Source organism: Miniopterus natalensis, chromosome 19 (genome assembly GCF_054644295.1).
Source record: "Miniopterus natalensis isolate mMinNat1 chromosome 19, mMinNat1.hap1, whole genome shotgun sequence".
NCBI classification, from domain to species: domain Eukaryota; kingdom Metazoa; phylum Chordata; class Mammalia; order Chiroptera; family Miniopteridae; genus Miniopterus; species Miniopterus natalensis.
In genome coordinates, this window is record NC_142099.1 from 21,550,043 (window position 1) to 21,557,205 (window position 7,163).

The following is a 7,163-nucleotide window of genomic DNA, read 5'->3' on the forward strand; positions in this document are numbered from 1 at the left end:
TACCCCCCTTTGCCACATCTCAGCTGTCCCCTTACTCTACAGAGGCATTTTTCCACTCCCACACCCCCAGCACCCACCACACCACTCCTCACTTTTTAATGAGAAATTTCCACCTCCCCGAACGTGTATATTTCCAACTCTGTGCTCCTGCCTCTCACCTGGTTTTTCCTACAGTGGAAATTCACCCCTCTCCCTCATCCATCACCTAGCAACTTCCCCCTACTTGCATATGTTATGGAGTGAGACTTTTCCCTTTGTTCTGCCCAATGTGCACATTATTCCAATTTTTCCGTCTTCTATGTTTTTTCTTCCAAACTGCCTTACCCACATGGATCGTCACACTGCCTGTTCAGTTCAGAAGGAGGACTCCCTCTTCCTGCCTGCCCTAGTGCAGTAGTTCTCTGAGTGTGGTCCCTGGACCAGCAGAGGTCAGCATCACCTGGGTATGTGTTAGAAATGCAAATTCTCAGGCCCCAACCCCACACCTACAGACTCAGAAACTCTGGGAACTCTGGGGGTAGGGCCCAGCCTTCCAGGTGATTCTGCTGCATGCTAAAGTTTGCAAACCACTGCCTTGGCATAAAGCTTAGCTTCTCATTCTGCTCTAGGTCTCTAGAGCTGGGTCCCCTGCTCCCACTCAGGAACTAGCTCCAAATGCACCCAGCCTTTGCTGCAAGTCTGTTCTGAAACCCAGAAGGCAGCATTTGCTAGAGGCAGCCAAATCTCTATGGAAAGCTATGGCTGTTTAATAAAGATATTCTATTCCATTTGTCTATCCTTTTACAATATAGAAAGCATTTTCATGTATTAACAACCCCATGCCATAGTCAGAGACAGTGTTATTATTCTGGTGTTACCGATAAGAAAACTGAGGCTAGGCAGATGGTATGCCGTTTTCAAAGCTACACAACACTTAAGAGGACCAGAATTTGTTTTCTGTGACTCTTGAAGCAGAATTTTTTCTACCACATCATGCTGGGACCCAGTCTTTCCGGGCATATCTATTGGTGCATAACCTGGCTTCTCGCAGTGAAATGATAGGATGAAATCAAAATTCTGAGGCTGTCTCCACAGTGACTCATTGTCTCTCTCTGAAAATGTCCACAGTGCCCCTCTGTTAGGTAAAAGGAACTTAGTGTTATAAAGTGAGATGCAAAAGAAACGTTTTCCATCCTCATAAACCCTGCCTTGAACCCAGATGCTGGCTGGGGTTTAGAATTTAAGTATAAAAAGAATCCCTTCACTTCTGGACTTGTTCCTTGTACTGTATCATAAGAAACAGGTACACAGATGAACTGGTGATTAGAAGCCTATTGATAGGTACTTCCCTAATCCCACATAAATTTATAGCATGAGGTGAACCCATCCGTGGATTCCACGCACATAGCTAATGTTTAATGAGCACTTGGTATGTGCCAGTCACTGTGCCAAACACTAGACTTCCTTTATTTTATTTAACTCTTACAACAAACTTACAAGACTGACGACACCTTTATCACCCCCACTTTACAGATGGAAAAACAGAGACAAGCCATGTATAAGTGGCAAAGCTGGTGTCCAATACCAAACTTCGTGCTCCCAGCCTCCGCTCTGCCCCTCGCTTTAACACAAAGGGAGTGACATCATGGGACCTCCCCACCAGTGCTAAACTGGTGGGACAAAGGCCTCCTTTGGGTCTCAGGCTGCCCAGTCTGGCATCTGGGATTGAAGGGCACTGAAGAGATAGGTCAGGGTTGCAGATGGGCCCGAGTCTCAAGTGGAGGCTGACCAACCTTAACCAGAATATTCAATTACTGTTAGAGCAATAATATAGTCACAGGAAGTCAATAAGCCAACCCAAATGTTTAAAGAAAGACATAATAATTAATAAAGTTAATTAATGACATTTTAAAAGAGAACAGGAATATAAAGAGCAGAAGTTCAGGAGTGTTTGGACATAAATCGGCTGTGAGTCAAAGGAGGAAACTAAAACTAAAACTAGTCCAAACTCTATCTTTTTTAACCAAAACACTCCTAAATACCAAGGAGTAACCACACAGCACCGTAGTTTGAGAAGCACAGACCAAGTATGGCCCCTTCTCAGGGGAGGTCTCTCACTTAATCTTCTCTCCTACAGAGACAGGTGCATAGAGAATTCCAGGGGGAAATTAAGCTGCACCGAGGAGTAAGCATTCTGCATGGCCTTCTCTCCTGAAGGAAAGAAACAGAAAAGGCAAGCAGTTGGAGTGCTAACGAGACAGGCACTCACCTATTTGGACTCTGCATCGCGGGCCTGGAGCCCAGGCGCAGGAATCCAGAGCTCCAGATTCTTTCCTGGTTACTGATCCGCATGGTTTTCCTCAGGAAGACAGTCATTGCAAGCCCTGCTATGGCTTCTCAGGCTGCCCTGGCTCTCTCTTCTCTTCCCAGTCTACACTTGCCATCTCGGGAAACCCACCATGAAGGCACCGGCCACGGCTTCTCTCCAGAATCAGTATTTCGATCCTGCCTCTCTTGAGCTCCAGACCAATTTCCCAGAGGCAGCTAGACAGCCCCTCCCCTCTCAGGCCCCACAGACACCACTGCCTCTGGAACGACCACTTTTCCCTCCTAACGCTCCATCCCTGCTGGGCTCCCTCGGTGTGCTCATGACATCACTCCATCCCAGCCCCTCAGGATGACAAGTACAGGTATTTTTTGCTTTGTTTCCTCCATTACCCCTGGCAGAATTGGTTTTTAAACCTTGTCATTACATTTGTGAACTATGTCTCAATTGCATCCCCTCCCATCCATTGACAGTGTCGGGTCAGAGATTATTCAGTACTCAGCACAGTGCATGCCCTTCCACCCTCCTAAATAACTGATTTTCATGCCCCTGTTTCATTAGCCCCCATCCCCCACAAGCCTCTGATACATATACAACTACAAGAGTTACCCACTGAACAGATATCAGGTCATCCACATAATCTTTGATGGGCTCCACTGCAGCCCCTTGTCCTGTCTGACAATCTAATCACGTTGTCCCATTTATTTATCCAAATCCATTGTGCATTCATATGCACACACACACACACACACACACACGTACATGCCTGATTCTTCGGCTGCTCCCTCTGCCCAGACCGTTCCCACCCTGGATCTGCCTCTCAACTCCCAGCTTCTCCTCAAAACCCGGTACCTCCGAGCTAAAAATTCCCCTTTCCAAAGCTTTTTCAGAACTTCCTCGATCAGAAGGCACCGCTCCATCCCGACACCACCACACTGCTGTGTTTCCCTGACAATCCGCATCACCGTCTGAAGTTCATCCTTGTGATTTATGTTTCTTAATCCTCCCAAATGACTACATGCTGCACAAAGATAGATTCCAGGACTACTTCTCTCACTATCAATTCCCATTGCCTTGTACAGAGCAGGTACTTAATAAATGTCGGCTGAATTCGGTTTTGCATTCATGAAAAAATCTGGAAAATTACCAAGGGTTCCTTATGGTAGAAACATGTTAGACTTCTGCTGTCTCCAGGTCAAGACTGAAGCCAGCCTCGTGCTAATGACACTCAAGGGCAGCAGCTCAGCATTTGCAAACTATCATTCCCAACAGCCCAGTCAGGGCAGGGTGGAATCAGTCAAGGGCAAAAGGAGCACCTGGCATCCTCACCCAAAAATGTAATTAAATTGAAGATAAAAGGAATTAAAGTCTGCAATATAATATTTTTAAAAGCCATGATAGCGGAGGAGGAGGTTTCTCGCCCAATGCCCCATGTGTTTATTTAATCAACATACCACCTAGGATAGTATCACATTAAAAGCTTTCAATAAAACAGTCATTCGGATATTAGACTTGAATTCTGATCAGCATGCTAAAGCTCTCCGCAAATCTTTTAAAAGCAATTTCCACTTTGTAACTTCCTAGTAACAGTAGAAACATGAATCAACATATGCCGCATTGATTTGGGGTTTCCATGGAGACTGGAAGGACACAGGGAAGGGAAGGACAGAAAGAGGCCACTTGGCCCAAAATTATACTAAAAGGAAAAAAAAGGCATCTCAGTTTCATTCCTATGAGCATTAGCAGCCTCATTTCCTGTTCATCAGTTCAGGCATTCGGATATTTAATTGGTAATAAGCCTGCTCGACTTCTCACAGGAATATCAGAGGGGACACGGAAAGAAGTCAGCAGCTAAAGGTGTGGGCCCGTGAGGTTTGCAAAGAGAACCCAAGAAGCACAGGCTCTGGAATCAGAAGAAAGGGTCTCTGGGCCTAACTCTGCCATTAACTAGCTCCATGACCCTGACTACCCTTACTAGCTGTGTGATCACTAACTAACATAACCAACAGCTTTGAATTTCAATTTCCTCTTTTGTAAAACATAAATTCACACCCCTGCCCTGTCTATTTTTCAAGGTGATTATAAGAAAGAAATGAGAAAAGCTGTGGGAAGAAAACTGCTTTGCAAATTCTAGTACACTGTACACTATTATTATATTTGGTGATGCTCTGAGCTCCCCTTTAAATGAAATTTTGCCACTAAGCAAAAAATACAAAAAAAAAAAAGATGGTTTATTTAGTGGAGAGTAGACCAACCTGGGGGGGGGGGGGGGGGGAAGGACAGTGGGTTAGACAGCCCTGAGTTTCCAGAGCTATAAATCTGGACAGGTTACCCTCTCCCTCTCTGAGTGTCATTTTCATCATGAGCAAAATGAATATTACAGCACCAATATCTTTGGCTTGTAATAAGAATTAAATGAAATCAGGCAATCGAGTGTTAGCACAATGCTTGAAGAATGGCAAGTGACTGTGTAGTGGGAGCCACTATTATTAGCCTTATTGACTGTTTCACTGTCTGTAAAATGGGACTTAGAATTCCTACCACTGCCCTGCTTTACCTAGAGGATTACTTGGAGGATGTCTGCTTGGCTATTTGATAAGCTGTTTGGGAAAATGCACTAAATAAATAGAATGTGATTATTTCAAGATTCAGCTTTATTACCTGCTCACTGAGGTGATACAAAACTGTGTGAAACGCATTTGTAAGGAGTCCCAAGCTTCTTGGTGGGGGAGGAGGGTTTCATAGTCTGTTGCCTTTCTCACTTTCTTTTTGTTCCTCTCAAGCCCTCATTTGTCTCCTTACCACAGGATGCAGCCTTTTCTTATTTCTAGTCTCTTTTCTCTATTCACTGTCTTCCCATTTCTTCTACATGTGTCTAGAAGGATTTTTAAAATTAAATTTAGGATGTTTTGGTGTCTAAACTGCAATTGTTCCTTAGAGCTCCTAAAATTAAATGTTATATCAACACTGGGGAAAATGACATAAAGTCAGTAGATATTTTAGGATTACAGGACTGTCTCTCAGACAATGGTCATCAGTGCTTCATGTGGCTTGTGCTTCATGCTCCAACAACGCTACGTTGTTCACAATCTTGAGCATGCATCACAGGCTCCACGTCTCTGGGCCTTCTCTGCCATTCCTTATGCCCACTCCTCCTTCAAGCTGCACTTCAGGGCCACATCCTCCAAGCAGCTCTCCCTGCACAGCCAGGTTCTGTAAGTGCCCAGTGCTCCGAGGCATACTTCTCTACCTCTGTACATGGCATGATTAGGTGCCTGCAATTCTCTTTTCCTAACCAGACTCTAAGTTCATCAAAGGTAAGAAAGTGTACCTCTTCATTCATTCATTCATTCATTCATTCATTCATTCACTCATTCATTCAACTAACATTTAAGTACCTCGTAGGGGCCAAACAATGTACCAGGCATAGGAACATTACAATACTTACGCACATTACATAACTCAAAGATATATTTTTCAGCTTCCCATCTCTAACATTTAACACAGTACCTGGTACCAAGAAGATGAACAATAAGTGCTGGTTGAATTTAACTGAACCAGTCAGCAGGTAAGTGAGTGAGAACATGTTTGGGGCAGGATGCTGGCCAGAAGAGGCAATGTGGAGCCACAGAAATGGCACAGGCTCCATGGTCAGGTGACAAGGGTTCAAGCTCCAACTCTGCCCCTTACTGCTGGGTCATCCTGGCTTAAGACCTTGCTTTCTTATCTCTGAAATCAGAATTACTAAAGTGATGCCAACTTCTTGGATTGCTGTAAAAATTCATTGAGATATATAAGCCAACGTGGATTATAAATTATTCAGCCTTATAAAAACATGAAGTCACAATGATAGAATCAGTCATGGAAGGCAGAGGCCCAACACCAAATGGGGGTCAGGGGAGAGGCTGCAGAGAAAGGGGCAGCAGGGTCAGAGCTGGAGAAGCAGTGGGACCTAATTTTCAAAGCCCTGGGGCCGAGACGTAAGAGCTATACAGTATTACAATTGCAGTGGGGCTCTCTCCTCCTATCTCACAGTGCCAGGGCGCTGGTCCTCAATGTCTTTCCCTTTGCAGGCAGTAACAGAGCTTTATCGTTTGCCATCAGGGTCTACAGCTGTGGGCAGAAAGCAGCTTCAGCGCTTCCCCCCCTCCTCTGAATATAAAATAAGCTCTTTTTAATTCTCCATTTTTAATGACTTCAGCCAATGGCTTTTATGTCCTTCCTTCCTGCTCCATTCTAGCCAGCCACCCAGAGTCATGCAAAAAGGAAACTCCACAGCCATCAGACCCAAGTATGGGCCTGGTTGCAGCAGCAGCAGCAGGAAATAGTGGAGTGAGCACCTGCCTCCAGGGGACAGCTCTCCCACTGGGATCTGCTCCTACCATCACCCAGCCCTCTAGGAAAGGAGATGCCTTGCTTTTCGGCTATGCTGGGTGCACGTTAATGCCTGCAGTGGGGGTGGGAGGAGGGAACAGGGCTGTGTGGGTGCACTCTGTTGCACAAAGATGCTGAGCAAATTCTTGACACTTTTCCTTGAGAGACAAAGCCCTGGAGGAATCTACCCTAAGCCATTCAGCTTTTCTGAGACCCTCTCCTTTCTAGAACCTTTTATTTTAAAATTCAAAGGCTTTCTGGAAATTCCACAGAGAGCAAACTCATCAAGGTCCTGATGAGAATGCTGATGCTTCCTGGACAGTAAAAAATACCCTGATCCCCAAAGCAAAGAGGGGGGAGCAGGGAACATGTCCTTGCATCTCTGGAGATGGAGGTGTTCAGGCAAAGAGGATATAAGAAAGCGCGAAACAGAGAGTCTGTGATAGGACAGGACAAAAATTCTAAGCCATGAAGTCATTATACA